Source organism: Argentina silus (genome assembly GCF_951799395.1).
Source record: "Argentina silus genome assembly, chromosome: 15".
In the NCBI taxonomy this organism is placed as follows: Eukaryota; Metazoa; Chordata; class Actinopteri; order Argentiniformes; family Argentinidae; genus Argentina; species Argentina silus.
The window spans coordinates 10136508-10154193 of NC_139669.1; positions in this window are offsets into that span (position 1 = coordinate 10136508).

Genomic DNA, 17686 nt, shown 5'->3' on the forward strand with positions numbered 1-17686 from the left:
GTAACGTATTGTACACACACACACACGCACACACGTGTGCTCTCACATGTGCTCGCACACACGCACACATAATGCACACACAAAAGAAGCATCATCATGACCGATAACACCAGCAAGTCCTCAACAGATTGTCAGTACTGTATGTTTGGCAGTTGACCTGCCGATGGAAAGTGGTAGAACACTAGCCTGGTCCCAGACCTGTGTGCTTTAGCTGGACAACAACAGTCATCAGAGTTAGTTAAATGCCTGTACAGATCTGGGACCAGTTTAGACTCAGGAAACATAAGAGAGAGAACTGTTGGGCATCTAATGAGGCAACCTGCTATCATGCTATTTATTCTTGATATCGACAGATCTGAAAATATTTTCCAGACAGTTTTGTGATGGTAATCTCCTAACAGAACAATATATCGCTCTTGAATGTGGTGTAGTGTGAATAGATAGTAATGAGGTTGACTAAAACGCTTAATTGTTTATTTTCATGAGCTTTAAGTACAGTAGCATTGCTCAAGATAGAAAATGATATAGCAGGTACTTTAACAGTTGGCAATGCCACCTTTATGGTCTGGCCGGACATCTCCTTTAGAATCAGTTCACATTATACATTTTTCTAACTCCTCTTCCTCTTCCAGTTTTTCCATATAGAGCAGGAATGTAAGAATGATTAAGTCCCCCCCCCACCCCTCAGTTGATTCATTTTGTTTTAGTAATGCTATGATCTTAATCCTGTTATCCTAAAGGGTAGTTGTGTGGAGAAACTCAGAAGATTGAGTTAGATGACACTGATTGTGGGACATGGTCTGTTACACTGTATATTATGTTACAACTATGCTTCTTTTTACAAATAAATAAAAGAGATTTATGAAAAATATAAGGCCTATGTTTTTTCTCTGTCCTTTTCTTTAAACGTTTAGACATGTGAACATAACATGATGAAGAACACACTAGTTTTCTCTGGTAGAGAGAGAGAAAGAGAGAGAGAGAGAGTAAGAGATCAATGAAGGGCCTGATAGTCATAGGTAGATAGTTGTTGGTAATGAACAAACAATAAAGGGAGGTCTGACAACTAGTTGATATGTACCCCTATACGAATGATCACCACTTGGGGCTAGAATGTGAGTTAGCCACTAGAGGGAGACAAATTGTCAGAATTCCTCACCTGTCCTAAGGCTCCTGTGAAAGTTGATGTGTGCCACAAACGATCAATGCCATTTAGGAAAGCAAGGTCTCTCCACTACAAAGTTCCCTAGATTGTATATTGATCATCTCCTGCTAGTACTTAAGATGGTCACAGCATCACGGTGAAACTTAGGTCAGGTACTCTGCCCAGCCAGGTACAGTACATGCTGCTGGCACATTATCTTCTATATGCTCCTTGGCTTTGTTCATTGTGTGATTTATCCCTCCAAAGACATCCTGTTCAATAGTATGGTTGCTCCAGTGCCTTTTAACTTTACAGAAGCATGTAGGCTATATATAATACAGCAATTAGCTATCTCATATCCGCATGAGATCCTTTCATGATTCAAGACCAGAACATTTAATACCACTTAAAAGGGATCATTATTTGATATAATCATAAGATACCATTCCATTTCCTACAAAAGTTCAGTTCAACAATCAAATCAAAAGATGACAATCATAGTTTGATACTACTTAAAGCCAGGACTACACCAGACAACGGCTGTCCCCAAAGACCTTTTCCTGCTATTTTCCAGGGAGGAGAATCTCTTATTGTATCAGCAGAGTAGCGGTTTATCACTCTCCTTCTTGGGGGGATAAACCCTGAACGTCTTCCCTCCTTCCTCTTCTCTCTGGTTCCCGGAGTGCTCTGTCCCTGCTATCAGATGTGCCCTTTACCCCTTAAGCACATAGATCATCTCCAATAACCTTATTCCAGGTCTCATAGCTACACTCTGACATTTCACTGAGGTTGAGTGGGAATCTGTGTCGCCTCCCCAAACAAACCCCAAAGACGACATAACCTTAAACCATGATAAGAGCAACAGTGAGACTAGTCTGAATGCTGATGCGGTCGGGTCAGTGTAGATCCACCAGAGTCTGGGAGAAAGGGTAGATAATTTATCTGACAGATCACCTTCAGGAGAGTATGAACGGCAATGAAGACTAATAAGGTCTCTGTAAGTGCCAGTACAAACAGTATACAAAGAGAAAGGCAGTTGTTTTCTCTTAAAGCAAATCTGTGTTTTTCCCAACACAGAGCCAATATCAACAAAGATAATTTTCTGTGGTTTCAACACAGATGTGCAAAATGTACACCTAATTGGGAACAGTGCAGTATTTTGTGTTCAACAGCCTATCATTGAATCTAGCACCAACTTGGCTTTCAAATCGGGACAGGCCTGATCTGTCCAAGAAAACCATTAGGCCTCAGTTATAGCATGCCACGAGAGCACTACAGGTAGATAGGCCACATTATCAACTGTTCAGGTCACATAATCATCATGTATTGAACAGCTGGGCCGACCAAATAAGCAGTATGGTCCTAATGAGAGACCATACTGAGATACACTAATGAACAATTGGAGCGATACGATCTCAAGTGTTTCTTCCCAAGTATGGTACAACTATGGTTCTTAATTTTCCGCTGGATGATTTCAATCATATGATGATATTTTCTTGTGTAATTAAATTGTACAGTCTGTTTCTTCATCACTTTACAGCATCAAATTACTTTTGCGGGTCAATTTCCAAAACGACTTCGAAATAGTTCCACCTGCAAATATGCCAAACACATTACTGTGGTTGAGAAGAACTCTCACTGAACTTGATGACGGGTCAGTGGTTATGGCTAACTGGGAGAAGCATTCCTTTTAGGGATGCACAGAAATGAACATTCTGGGAAGATACCGATTACTGATTATGCATAACACAATCAGCTGCTACCGATACCGCTAAAGATATTTTGTAATTTATTTATCTAACTGTGAATGATCAAAACAATGATGTAGCATATACGTGTGTATACCTTTGGGGTGCAGGGAATTATAGGGTGCACATGGTCGGAAGCGGGTTTTTTTCTTTCATTCTTTTTGCGGTGGTTTATAAAGTTAAATACTTAGTCCAGTTTGTCTCCTACCCAAATATGAACATTAGAATTGCACATTACACATTATTATTATTACAAATTCAGAAAAGATTCCCCATTAAATTAACATGTCAGGTTAGCGTCAATAATCAGTCTGAATAATCTGACATTTTTCTGGCCGATCAATCGGTGCATCCCTAATTCCTTCCATGGAATTATTCTCACAAATTCCTTTTGCTTTTATCCTCAAATTGAAACCCATTACGCCAGTTGAGCAAAAACGCAGCTGGGAGAGACTGTAGAGAGACTGGAGAGAGCCTGGGAGACCTGGGAGAGACTGTAGAGAGCCTGGGAGAGACTGTAGAGAGACTGGAGAGAGCCTGGGAGAGAGCCTGGGAGACCTGGGAGAGACTGTAGAGAGACTGGGAGAGACTGTAGAGAGACTGGAGAGAGACTGTAGAGAGCCTGGGAGAGAGACTGTAGAGAGACTGGAGAGAGACTGGAGAGAGCCTGGGAGAGAGACTGTAGAGAGACTGGAGAGAGACTGTAGAGAGCCTGGGAGAGACCGTAGAGAGACTGGAGAGAGCCTGGGAGAGACTGTAGAGAGACTGGGAGAGACTGTAGAGAGACTGAGAGAGACTGTAGAGAGCCTGGGAGAGACCGTAGAGAGACTGTAGAGAGCCTGGGAGAGACTGTAGAGAGACTGGAGAGAGCCTGGGAGAGACTGTAGAGACTGAGAGAGACTGTAGAGAGCCTGGGAGAGACTGTAGAGAGACTGGAGAGAGCCTGGGAGAGACTGTAGAGAGACTGAGAGAGACTGTAGAGAGCCTGGGAGAGAGCCTGGGAGAGACTGTGAGAGACTGGAGAGAGCCTGGGAGAGAGCCTGGGAGAGACTGTAGAGAGCCTGGGAGAGACTGTAGAGAGCCTGGGAGAGACTGTAGAGAGACCGGGAGAAAGACTGGGAGAGAGACTGTCGAGAGACTGGGTGAGGGCCCCTGGCAGACCTGGGGAGTCTGTGAGAGATGGCTTGCTGGTGATAGGGTCATTACTGTGTTGATCTTGAATGTGATTGATTATATTTATGGGCTACATGAACTGTCCTTTCAAAGGCTCCCATTCAGTCGGGGCATGTCGTCACATATGCGTCACTTAACTGGGAGAAGCAGCCATCACATGACAGTGCTCAGCTTCTTTCCTTTTCATGTGGTGTGATGATAACTGAGGCGCTCTTTCAGAGCAACAGAGAGAGAGAGGGAGTGAGAGAGAGAGAGAGAGAGAGAGAGAGAGGGGGGGGGGGGGGGAGTAGAGAGAGAGCTCAGAGTTCCAGGGGCAATGACTCAATAACAAGGTTATATTTTCCTGCCTTGTTAATATTGCCCCAACTAAGCCAGACAGACATTGAAGGCATTGTAAGCAGTGGTAAGCAGGTGGGGGTGGGGGGGGGGGGTAATAGAAAATGTGCCAAACACTGGGCCTTCACTTATTTTAAAAGAAGATGGAGGAGAGAAAAAGAAAGAGAGGAACATATTAGTTTTGACAAGGCCAATGCTAGGATGACATTTGATGTGCCAGAAATCCCATGTGATGTGAAGTGATGTGGACACCATGGGGATGGGGTGTGGAATGCAGCCTTTTCATCTCTACAGAAGAAAGAGTGAAGATGAGATGTTCAGCACGGGGGGGGGGGGAGACATCCTGGAGAATGACTATCAACGGCCTCAGCTCCTATAGAGAGAGGGTACCATAGAATTATAATTAAAGGGAGAAAGCGGTGCATTGGTATATCTATTCTGCTAGCTCTCATTCTATGCATGCACATCCCTTCTACTGTATATGTAATAGGGTTGGTTATGCCACTTCAGAAATACAGTATGTATTATAATGGTTCATAAGAGTGGGGCAAGTTGTGCCAAAGGGTTAGTTGAGCCACCCATTGTTTCTTTGTGTATACACAATTAATCACATGACCACACATTTAGGAAGAGGTAATTATTCCATAATAATGTCTGTGATGGGGGAAAGCACATGGAAAAAGTGGTAAGTCAAATTAATTTATTGTGTTAAAGGTTTTATTGTGTTAAAGGTTTTTATTGTATCTAAACCAAAGTAGATGTCATGTGCTATTGTACCGTGCTATTGTACTGTTTACATGTGTTTATATGTGGCTGATACAATGACAGTACTCTTTGATCTTCTATTTGTGAATGGTGAAAAATGCCCACCTCTCTCAGCACACTTATTTACTGTTGAATGAGCATGCCTGGTGGACGTCCTGAGGATATCACCCCTCGCCAGTTGATAACACTGGATTGTAAATTCCTATGCTATTGTAATGTATATCGTATATATGTCTCTGATACCATCAATGTCTCTGATGTTCTATTGTTGGGATGATATTTAAGGAGAAACGTTCTTTGAGTTTTTCGGGTTAGGCCGGTGCCTTTGCACCGAACTTTGACACGCACAAGGTGTTATGCCATTAGTCCTGCGTGCACTAAGGGGGAGTTTGCAAACGTCAGTTCTTACCAGTCTACATATACTCTACTAGAAAGATGAGAAAGGATCTTATCTATCCTCTATACATCTCAACCTGACCTCAAGATTGGTCAGGGCAAGGACCTGGTTCAGGTTAACCTGTGTGTTGCAGAATCATCTTTACCATAGTTTCTATAGGGAAGGACCTCTCCTTTAAATGTTTTGATGTACAGTATTGCTGCGTTAATGACAAGTCGGAAACTCTGAACCTCTTTGTTAAAATGAATACAAGTTATTTGAGTAGAGCTTCCTTTTGGTTCATTCTGATACTCCCCAAGTGGGAAACTCGGGTATCATCTTTCTAAGATAAACTTCAGAGTTTCCTAGTTCCGACATGTCATGAATGCAGCATAAGACAAACGGGCGTGAGATGATGTCATAAGAGACCTAAAGTTCATGGCATTTATTGTGGCATAATGAGCCTAATTGGATGATTGTGTAATTGAATTGGAGTTTCAGTGGTTACCAGGAAGCAGTAATCAATTGAATCAGAGCCCTATTCAATTAATGGCAAGAGGGGGATTCTATGAGTCTATGTTATTCCCTAATACTAATTTCATTGGGTGATGAGCCCACTTGATGGTTAAAGGAGACTATTGATGGTTAAGTGTGAGGATGTTGAGGAGATCTAGTCAGCAGGGCAATAATTCACCCCGGCAGCTTGTTGTAAACAGTGATGGTAGATCAGATTGTTTTATTGTAAACACTCTATTTCTAGTCATGGCTATTATTTCAAAGTCCGTGAGAGTCTGTAGTAGACACATGTTGTTCTTTAAGATGCTGTAACTGGGTAGATTTATGCCTACCCTCTCTCTGTTTGGTTTGACATTCATCATGAACAAACGCAGATTATCCACACAGAAAAAACAAGAAAATGCTAGCTGGTAAATAACAGGTGGCTGGACATAAAAACGACTTTGTTCTTCTACTATGAAATTTAGTGTCCTTAAATGACTGTTGATGGCGTCAGGCTTCCTCTTACCATGGCATTATGCTGCATTCACAATGCGCTCGGAAACTAGGAATTAATTGCATTAGCCTCAGTTTGGAGCATGCGGAGCGCCCTGAATCTGTCGAGAGAGACTACCATGGCATTAGCCAGGTTAAACAAGGTAACCTTGGCTGGTTTTAAAACCTTCATCATGCTTCACTACTTAAAGAACATCTCGTCCCGCCCAGAAGGCTTATACATATCCACAATATGACTCCGGTCCTGCCCACTGCACATGCACAGATTCGTAATTTTGAGCATTCATTTAGTCTGATCAGTAGATCAAGGAATTAAGTAAATCAGTAATTAAGCAACATGTATCTATCCTGGGTAGTATGATCACAATTTACAATAGGCCAAATGTTTCTGCTGCTAACCAGCCACAGCCAAGCGTATTAGCCAGTGTTTTAAACACATTAGCCAGTGATATGTGTTAATGTGTGGCTGGCTCCAGGACTCTTCCCAGCAGCACGCGATGCTAGTTTGTTTACCTGCTATTCTACCAGATATGTGTCCCCCTCAGACTTTTCTGATTTTGTTTTGAATAAAAGCCACTTGGCTTGTTAGTAGTGCATATCTGCCTCAGCCATTGCAAGCACACAAGTCAAAACATACTCTCTCACTCTCTAAACAAATCTTGAAACCCTCATCTTGTGCATGTGTAGTACCTACACATGTATCCAGTCAGGTGGTGGGATGCCCAGATGATTGTCCCCACACAGTCCTCAGCACTGATGAAGGGGAAATTATGTTAAGTTACATCTATATATCTATCTCAGCCTTGGCTGGCAAGCACACACACACACACACACACACACACACACACACACACACACACACACACACACACACACACACAATGCTATAATGATAGCAGAAGCAAAGGGTGGAAGTAAAGGCCTCTCTCATACATGTCGTTACAAAAAAAAGATGGGAAGTTAATCACGAACTTTACAACCTTGTGTGATACAATAAGCCATAAGAAAAAGCACAGTAGTTCCCTGGGAAACTTAACAAAGACATGTTGTAATCCAAAGGGGCATTGTTTCCTTGAACATTATGGAAATGACAAGCTCCCACCAGGATGCCTTCTCAGTGAGAGCAACACCCCATCCTTGCACCCAGCTGCTGTGTGGATGTAAGTGGAAAGGTGTTTTTCAGAACTGAAATTGAATGCCGAAGCTGTTGCTCAGCTAGTGTTTTGATATGGATCAGGGTTGTCATATCACATTAAGATGGATGTCTTCTAGGGGGTGTTGCCAGGAACTGTGATGAAGAGAAGCCGAGCCCCCTGGAGCTGCTGATCAATATGCCTCTGGCTCTGACTCACTATTTTTCACTTTGTCTTTCATGCTCAATATCTTTTATATTATTTCCAACACCACTGGTGGGATTCAAACAAACCCACACTGCAGAAGCACTCCATCAACACATTTTACATTTTACAGTAATGAATAAGCAAACACTCACTAGGTGAAACAAAGCAGAACCCTTTTGAATTTCAATCAAAGCAATCATTTTACAATACCCCCGATACCTTTTCCCCAAAAAAGCTTGAAAGCTACACAACATCAGCATTAAAGGTAGACTCTGGGTGGGTAGACTCTGGGCGTGTTAGGACAGATTTCATGGGTCAAAAGTTTTGTTTTGCAGTTGTGAGCGTCTCCAGTCTAATTAAAATATTGTTGCTTCTCATCCAGGCAGCTGTTTACTTTTGGGTTGTTTTTGGAGAAATGGAGCCAAAAAATAAGAAACTGACGTACACAGAACGAAAGAAAGTGAAAATTAAAGTGAAGGGCAGTGAAATGAGTGGACACTCTTGTTCATTGTTGTTCACTACAATATATTTGATGAAAGTTGCTCTGTTTTGAAAGTGTGACGTCATATCCTAGAGTCTACCTTTAAAGCTAAAGTTACTCAATCTCCTATTCATACAAGGTAAGGTCTGGTTTCACATAATCAGGGGCTCATATCCGTGAATGATATTATGAATGATAATAAAAAGTAGAGTTGTTAGAATAGAAATAGAATAGAGAGGTTACTTTTTCACTTAATTTATTTTCACCCAGAGAGCTTATTTTTAAATATTATTTTCTCTGCACAGAAGCATATAGAGACATTCCCCTTCACCCTTCGCTTTGCAGATAAAATTATTACTAGATAAATAATTAAATAAGGAAATCTCTTTTTCAGCCCACACTACAATGCCTTTGGTATGGACTCACTGATTTCGCTCGCCAACTGGAACTTCTTCAAGCCTATGTAGAGCTTGGAGAGTATGACAGATCTTCTCTAATTAATGAATAAGCACGCCTGTGTCCTCATATCACTCATAACATTCACACACTTAATTAGCATGCAGCTCCCAGGGAGACCAGCAGGGAAGTGTGGTTGTGTTGACATTGAAGCGCCTCAGTGGCTGTTCTCTGGGATCTAATCAATCTTAGTTATTCCATTTCACATCACCATCCAACACCAGGGGTAGTCACTTCCAGTCATGGAAGGGGGCTCCGCCCTCTGCCAGAGTTCTCACTGAGATTCACAGTCAATCAGATGAATTTTCCAGATGACATCAATAATATATGAGTAGATAAAGTGTCTAGAGTACCAATGCGGCATCATTGCTAAATGTCCTTATACTAAATGTCCTTATACTAAATGTCCTTATACTATCTAAGACAACATGCTGTAGAGTTACTCAGGGCGAATCCTTAATCTAACCAACCTAAGCCAATTATTCAGGAATGTGATGGGTTCTTGGTACAGTATTGTAGCGAACGGCTGGGTAGAGTAGCTTGCCCTAAGCGAACTTGCAATCTTTCGCTTACAAGCCGGCCACGCTAGCTACATTTACATTCATGGCATTTAGCAGACGCCTTTATCCAAAGCGACTTACAACAAATACATTTGTTGAAGTGAGTGAATCATCTATCCATCAGTCATCATAAGAAAAAGTAATCAATGCTCAGACCATGGGCCATTGGCAGTCACAATGCTAGAAGAAGGAAAAAATACTTTTCTTCTTTTCTTTTTTTTTAACAGGAGAGAAACTTGTAATGGGGGGTAGTGGAGATGAAGAGGTCTTTAGGAGGGACCGTTAAGATGTAGCCTGAAGAGATGGGTCTTCAATCTAAGCTACAACACCAAGAGAGTTAACTCCCTTGGCGGAGCTGCTAACGGCTTTACATAGGGTTGTTACAGTATGTTGCTCCCACAAGGAGTTATTGCCCTCAAGGACTATTATGCTTTCATCTTTTGTTTTGTGAGAAATGAATCAGACCAGATGTGTATAAACGTAATGCACTGCATCCCTAGTGTCCTACAGTAGGTTAAGGATCACTGCGCAGGGGAGGCTGGTAGAGGCAGAAATGTTAGTTTTCTCATTGTAATGGAACTTAATGAGCCTGTCCTCTGATCTCCCTCCACCAGCCTCCAGTGAGCATTTTCTCTTAAAATTAGAGTTAATTTCTGTATAGCGTGACTGAAACAGATTGTCTCAACAATGAAATTAAAGGTTTTAAAGTTGTTTTTGCAGCACATTTTGCAGTCAATGCCCTCAGCTAGCATAACTCTCTACTCTCTACTAGGATTCTCTCAGCAATGAACATTTAATGTTAATTCCTGTTAAGTGAATGCATGTAGTTGTAGTCTTTTCATACACACTTTGTAGTCAGTTACAACTTCTAAGTCTTACAACTTCCATGTACGGTAGTTTTAAGTGGACACTGGTAGATCTCATGAACATTATGGCCTGCACTGCTGGTTTATTACTGAAATCAAACTGGCCAAAAATATACATCGAACAACTAGCTACAGGGGCTAATTCTCCTTTAATCATTAAGTTCAGCCTATTGCTGCTTTTTGGTAAAAGGGAGAGTGACAGAGGAAGGTATACTGTACTTTAAGACTTAAGTATTAAGTATGATGGCGCCTGAATCTACCAAATACCTCAGTGATTGCTCTTTTACGCTTAAGGACCCTATAAAAAGTCATGCATGGTTTCCTCAAAGCTTTGAAACATTCTTCCTTTTATCAAGTTTTTTAATCCTCACAATGGTGTTTCTGATGATGGCTAGCATGAGGGCTGCATGTACAGGCGCTCTTTGTATCTCAATATTCATCTTTAGTGGCAAAGCCTAAGGGAGGGCATTTATTGATACAAAGTGAGTCATTATGTGTTATTGGAACAAAGATGCTGGTATTGCCCACTTTAGCCCTTTCGGCTCAGTGCCCAAAGGCCTAACCAGTGTGCTTCAACATCAGTAAGTTCACTTACATAAACTCTGCACAATAAGTTGCCCTCATTGCAAGATAATCACTTACTTTGGTTATTATGATTCATTAACTTATCCCACAGAAGCTTACACGGTAATAGCAGTTCAGTAACATATGACACTTGACTTGTTCTACAACCAAGAGAATACACAACTTAAACTACACAACAGTTAGCAATGAAGTTACAGGAACGTGGTTAGGATCTTTTGGTGTAGTGAGTTAACCCTTCTGTTTGTGTTCTGTGTCAAATTGACCCAGTCCTTTACAAGATAAATAACTAAAAAAATAACACAATTTATTTCCTTTTTTATTCCATACAGACCACATTTGTCTCATATTTTCCACTCGTTTTTATCATAAAACACACAATTTTCAACCATTTTATGCTATAATGGACATAATGTTTTTCTTCGGGTATAGGATTAAAACAAATAGAAATACTCTTAAATTATTTAGGCCTACTAACCTAATTATAACCTATTTATTTACTACATCATGCTGAATAAAGCGAATGCCAAAACAAGTTCGTTCTTGACCACTGCTGCAATAAATTAAATAATTGTAGAGTGTTTGTAGCAAGAACAGGTTTTTTCCTGCATACATGGAATCTACCAGACCTTCAATAGTTACAACATAGAGAGAATAGGTTTTAACCTGATCAGCTAATATGATTAGCTGATTAAATTGGTCTGAGCTACACAGTGGAAAGCTAGCCGTGAGACCCATATCAGATCATCTGGGCTTATCTGGACACGTGGGGCCATGAGAACATGAATGCCTATATCTGCAAGGTGTGTCTCCCGGCTAGTTCGAAGCAACCATGTCCAATAAATGGAATTCCTTTGACAATTTAGGATGGAGACCAGACCCATTTTGTAGACCAGTCAGTTGATTTTCTAAGTTGAGTCACCAGATCAACAGTAGTAGCCTCGTTCATGAGTTCAACCGTTCGGCATATTCTTCCATTGTCTGAGGCAGGTACTGTAGACTCAATAACAACAGAATGTTCTAGATTTAACTTTACATGTATTGTATCACTCAACTTTATACTATTTTATACTTTAATATTTGTTATTGACATAGTACTTATATTGTGCCTTACCACTTATTGCCTTATTGTGCATTGTTGTTATTATTATTATTATTTTGTACTTCTTTGATATTTCACTGCACTGTTGAGAGGTAACTCATAATTATGCATTTAATTGGTCCGTTTACAACCTGTATCCTGTGCATATGACAAATAAACTTTTATTTGATTTTATCAGTTGAGGTCCCGACACTAGGATAGTTTCCTTCCTTTAAAATGATCGCTGTCATGGCATAAAAACCCTTTATGATACGTTTGAATGTTACGTCACATTAATAATATTTTAGAAATTGTAATCTACCTTGATTATTTAGATTTGTTATGATAAGTGTAACATGATCAAACATTTTGCAAATAGATATAGCGTTTTGGAATTAAACTGTAGGCTACTCTCCTACATAATGTAAATGGCACTTTGAAATGTGTAATGTGGGAGCACTTATGATCCAATCATGCTTGTCATATCTAACATATACTGTACTTACACAGTAGTGTAGACTAGTCATCATCACAGTGTCAGCTCCAGTACAGTACTGTCTGTCCATTTTAGTGGTGCACTGCTGTACATTCAAACAAAATTGTGTTTGTGGAGTGTTTTCGGCCTTTAAATTCACTGTCTTATATGTTATATATTACATACTACCTTATACTGTATATTAAGTAGTATTTTCACATAGTCCTCTTTAAAAGAACCGAACCCAGCCTTCTTTGTAGAAAACCTAAATAGTCATTAGGGTTGCTTCTCTCCCTTTGAAATAAATCATTGAGACTGAAGAGAAATAAAATGGTTGTGAAAACATGCCCGAATGTTCCTTATCAGATTGCAGTTAGTTTTGATAGATCTAATATACTAAATAGCCATACTATCGATATACAGTCCCCTGCGTAAGTAATGGGACAATGAAGCATTTTTTCTTCTTTTGGCTCTACACTCTAAAAGTTTTGATTTTAAATCAAGCAATTACTATGATGTAATTAGAGATCATCTTTTATTTTATGGTATTTATGTACATATTGGTTTCACTATTCATAAATTACAACACTTTGTATGTATAGTCCCCCTATTTCAGGGTACCCAAAAGTGATGGGACAATTGGCTTGACAGGGGTCTCTGGTTCGTTAGATGTGTTCCGTTACATAATTTTTGCAGTCATAAGTGAGCTCTCTATGTGTAGTATTGATTTTAGGCTTTGCATTTGCCTTTGGAGTATGTTATTGGTGTCTGTCAAGATGAAGACCAAAGAGGCATCAATGAAAGTCAGGGAAGCCTTTATGAGGCAGAAATATCACAAACATAGCCAAAACCTTAAACCTACCAAAATCAACAGTTTGGAACATCATTAAAAGGAAAGAAAGTACTGGTGAGCTCAGAAATCCCAAATGGCTTGGTACTATAGGCTGAGGAAGACTTTTACAGTGGATGACCGAAGAATGCTCATCATTATTAAGTAAAACCCCAAAACAACTCCCCCACTGATCAGGAACACACTCCAGGAGGTAGGCGTGAATGTATCAGAGACTACCATCCACAGAAGACTTCACCAGCAGAACTACAGAGGCTACAATGCAAGGTGCAAACCACTAGTTAGCCACAAAAACAGGATGGCCATGGTTACTGTTTGCTAAAAAGTACCTAAAGGAGCCTGCAGAACTCTGGAAAAAGGTCTTGTGGACAGATGAAACAAACATTAACAAACATGTATCAGAGTGATGGCAAGAATAAAGTGTGGCGTAAAAAAGAAATTGCCCAATATCCACAGCATACCACCTCGTCTGTGAAAGGTATATATTTCGCAATATGGTGGAAGGGGTGTTATGGCTTAGGCATGTATCGCTTCCACTGGAACTGGCTCACTTGTCTTCATTGATGATGTAATTGCTGGTGGCAGCAGCAGGATGAATTCTGAAGTGTACAGAAACATGTTGTCAGTCCAAGTACAAGCAAATGCCTCCAAACTCATTGGATGGCGCTTCATCATACAGCAAGACAATGAACCAAAACATACTGCCATAGCAACTAGGGAGTTTTTCAGGGCCAAAATTTGGTATTCAACTTTCTGAAGAGGAGACTTAAGGCAAAACGTCCTCAAAACAAACAACTGAAGATAGCTGCAGTACAGGCCTGGGAGAGCATCACCAGAGAAGATACCCAGCATCTGGTGGGGTCAATGGGTCACCGACGTCAGGCAGTTATTGCATGCAAGGATTGTCGACCTAATACGAAACATGAGTGCTTAATTTGGACATTTGATAGATCTGTCCCATCACTATTTGCCACTAGAGGCAAATGCAAAGCCTAGAATCAATACGAGACATTGACAGCTCTCTTATGCCTGCACACATGATGTGACAGAACACACCTGACTAACCAGAAACACCTGTCAAGCCAGGCTATAGCTCCATTTCAAGCCCAAAACGGGAGGTTTAAAAAATACAGTCGCGATCATCCATGTATCGTACCATCTTTCTTTGGAACTCAGGCCAATTAACTGCTTTGCACCTTGGATAATTGCACAGCACTGCAGACCTAAAGTGAACTGAACACATACCACATATGGATGATCATTTTGGTGAACCGCTTTTCACAAAAGTTGGCTGAAAGGTACCAAGTGTAAAAATACCCTGAAAATTCCCTAAAATGAACCAGCAAGATAACTGAATGCTCATTCAAACAGAGGCCAAAATAACTGTGTTAATTTACCTTTTTTCACCTCTTGGTTCACTTAAAGAGGACTGAGTTTGGTTCTTTTAAAGAGGACTATATGTGAAAGAATTTACTGAAAAGGACCATTTGAGGAAATACTCTAATTGGCCAGTTGATGCAGTGTCCTCATCTAATCCTGATTTCTCGTTGGACATTATTTGGCAGCTCATTAAGAAAATAGTGTCTTGAAGCCTAAACTTGGCTGCTAAGTGAAATTGCGCCTCTCTTGTTGCATAACAGTTTGAATGTTTTCATAGCTACAATAAATATCTCCCATTCTACATCAACAATGCAGTCCATGTGGGCTTGCAGGTTTTACTATACATTACAGAGTGGATAATTCATTGAAAATAGTTATATGATCCCCCTTATCACTTTGAAAAACCCAACCCACAATGGTTGTGTTTATGGTTCTTGTAGCTGTGGGTCTATTGCTTGGCAAGGGGGAGGGCTAAGTCTTCCTACATCAATTGGACTTGAAGGACTTGAGTGATTGAATAAAGGATTACTAGCCAGCCACTTATTGGGTTTCCTTAAAAAATGTCTAAATAGCATCTGCCTGCGTCTCATCTCACAGTATCAGTCTCCTTCAGCAGCTACTGAGCCCCTATCTGCCTGTCTCTGCTCGTGTTCAACCTTACTCTAATGTCAATTCATTGAAGTTGAGATTTAAAATGGTTAAGGTTAGGGTTAATACTAGGGTTAGGTTTAGGTAAGGGTTATGGTTAAGGTTAGGGTTAAGAGTAGGGTCATTCCAAGGATCCTTCTACCTTATTTAATGTACTCCATCGCTGCACAAACAACACACAACATAGTCCAAAGCACTGTCAACACCAGTGACCCAGGCTTTTCTGGGTAAAAGGGGAGGTTAGGTCGATGTGGCTGCATGACGCTAACCGAGCCATCCACACCAGCCCAACAAACAACTACATCACTAGGTATCATTTCATGAAAAGACATATTTGTTTACTTGTTTGCCTATTTGTTTGGATCATAATTCAATAAATGAGAGGGTTTATAATCAATCCACAACAATGTGTTTATTCATGTTGGCCAGACGGGTGTGACTGATAACACATTAGTAATATGTCACACATTAACACTGAAAATAGTTGTCTGGCTTTGCCCTGAGGCACATTTCCGCCAAACAAGGCAGGAAAACGGGTTTAACTGTAAAACTAGAATATTTATGCAGATAATACTCTGTATCCGACCACTGTGTCTGGTTCTTTCAACTATGACCACAGCCATAAGCAGGCTACAAGCAAGCTAATGACCTGTAAGTGGTTGGAGATCTGGCCCGGGCCCACGAGTTGAACCAGTTCTTCAACCGGTTTGACTCGGGAGCTCATTGTCTCCCTTCCCCTAGCTCCACCAATGACTCTCCACTCCGTCCTCCTTTTCCTTCTCCTCCCCCCAGCTCCTCCAGCCCTGCTCAGCTACCAAACCAGCCCCCCTCCCCTCCCCCTGCCCTGTCTAGACCCATTCACACCTCTCACCTACCCCTTTGTCCCATCCAGTTCTCTCTCCCTTCTCTCTCCCCTCTGACTCCATTCACAGCTCCCCTCCATTCCCCTCCTCCTCCAGCTCCAACATTTCCTCACTTCACAACTCTTCAGTGTCCCCCATTATTCTGCCCCCCCCCGACACCACTGCCACTACCACTGCCACTACCACTACCAGTGCCACTATCACCCCCCGCTCTGGTGTCTTCATCAGTACAACTCAGGTGAAGAGAGAACTGGGGAAACTCCGCACGAGGAAGGCTGCGGGCCCTGACAGTGTGAGCCCGAAGGTGCTCTAAATCGGTGTGGACCGGCTGTGTGGAGTACTCAGTCTAGAAAAGGTCCCATCAATGTGGAAAACATCTTGCCTGGTACCAGTACCAAAGAAAAGGAACCCCAGTGTTCTGAATGACTATAGACCGGTAGCCTCAACATCCCACATCATGAAGACCATGGAAAGACTGGTGCTAGCACACATAAGGCCCCTGGTGAAGACATCCTTGGACCCCCTGCAGTTTGCCTACCAGGCCGACATTGGTGTGGATGATGCCATCATCTACCTGCTATACAGAGCTCACTCCCATTTAGATAAGGCTGGCAGCACTGTGAGGGTCATGTTCTTTGACTTCTCCAGTGCATTTAACACCATACAGCCCTTAGTACTTGCGGATAAGCTGCTGAGGATGCAGGTGGACGAACTACCTGACCAACAGGCTACAGTTTGTATGGCTGCATGTGTGTGTCGGACTGTGTGGTGAGCAGTACTGGCGCCCCCCAGGGGACAGTTCTGGCTCCCTTCCTCTTCACCCTCTATACCATGGACTTCAGGCACAACACAGACACGTGCCATCTGCAGAAGTTCTCAGACGATTCTACTATTGTGGGATGTATCAGTGGAGGCCAGGAGACCGAGTACAGAGGACTGGTGGACAGTTTTGTTGAGTGGTATGAGCAGAACCACCTGCTACTCAACATCAGCAAGACAAAGGACATGGTGGTGGACTTTAGGCGGACTAGGGTCCCCCTGTCTCTTGTTTCCATCTAGGGAGAGGACGTGGAGGTGGTCCAGAGTACCTGGGGTTGCACCTGGACAATAAACTGGACTGGATTGGTAACACAGATGTCCTATACAAGAGGGGCCAGAACCGGCTTTATTTCCTGAGGAGGCTCAGGTCCTTTGGCATGTGCAGGACTCTGCTGAACATGTTCTACCAGTCAGTGGTGGCCAGCGCAGTACCACATGGTGGTATGCTGAAGGGGCAGCATCAAGGAAGGTGACACTGGCGCTGAACAAGCTTATTAGGAAAGCTGGTTCTGTCCTCTGTGTCACCCTGGACACTGTGAAGGAGGTGGTCAATAGGAGGATGAGGACCAAACTCCTGGCCATCATGGACAATCCCTCCTATCCCCTACATGTCACTGTGGCAGAACAGAGAAGCTCCTTAGCAACAGATTATTACAACCATGTTGCACTAAGGAGTGCTATAGGAGATCTTTTCTGCCTGCCGCAATAAGACTGTACAACTCCTCCTACGGC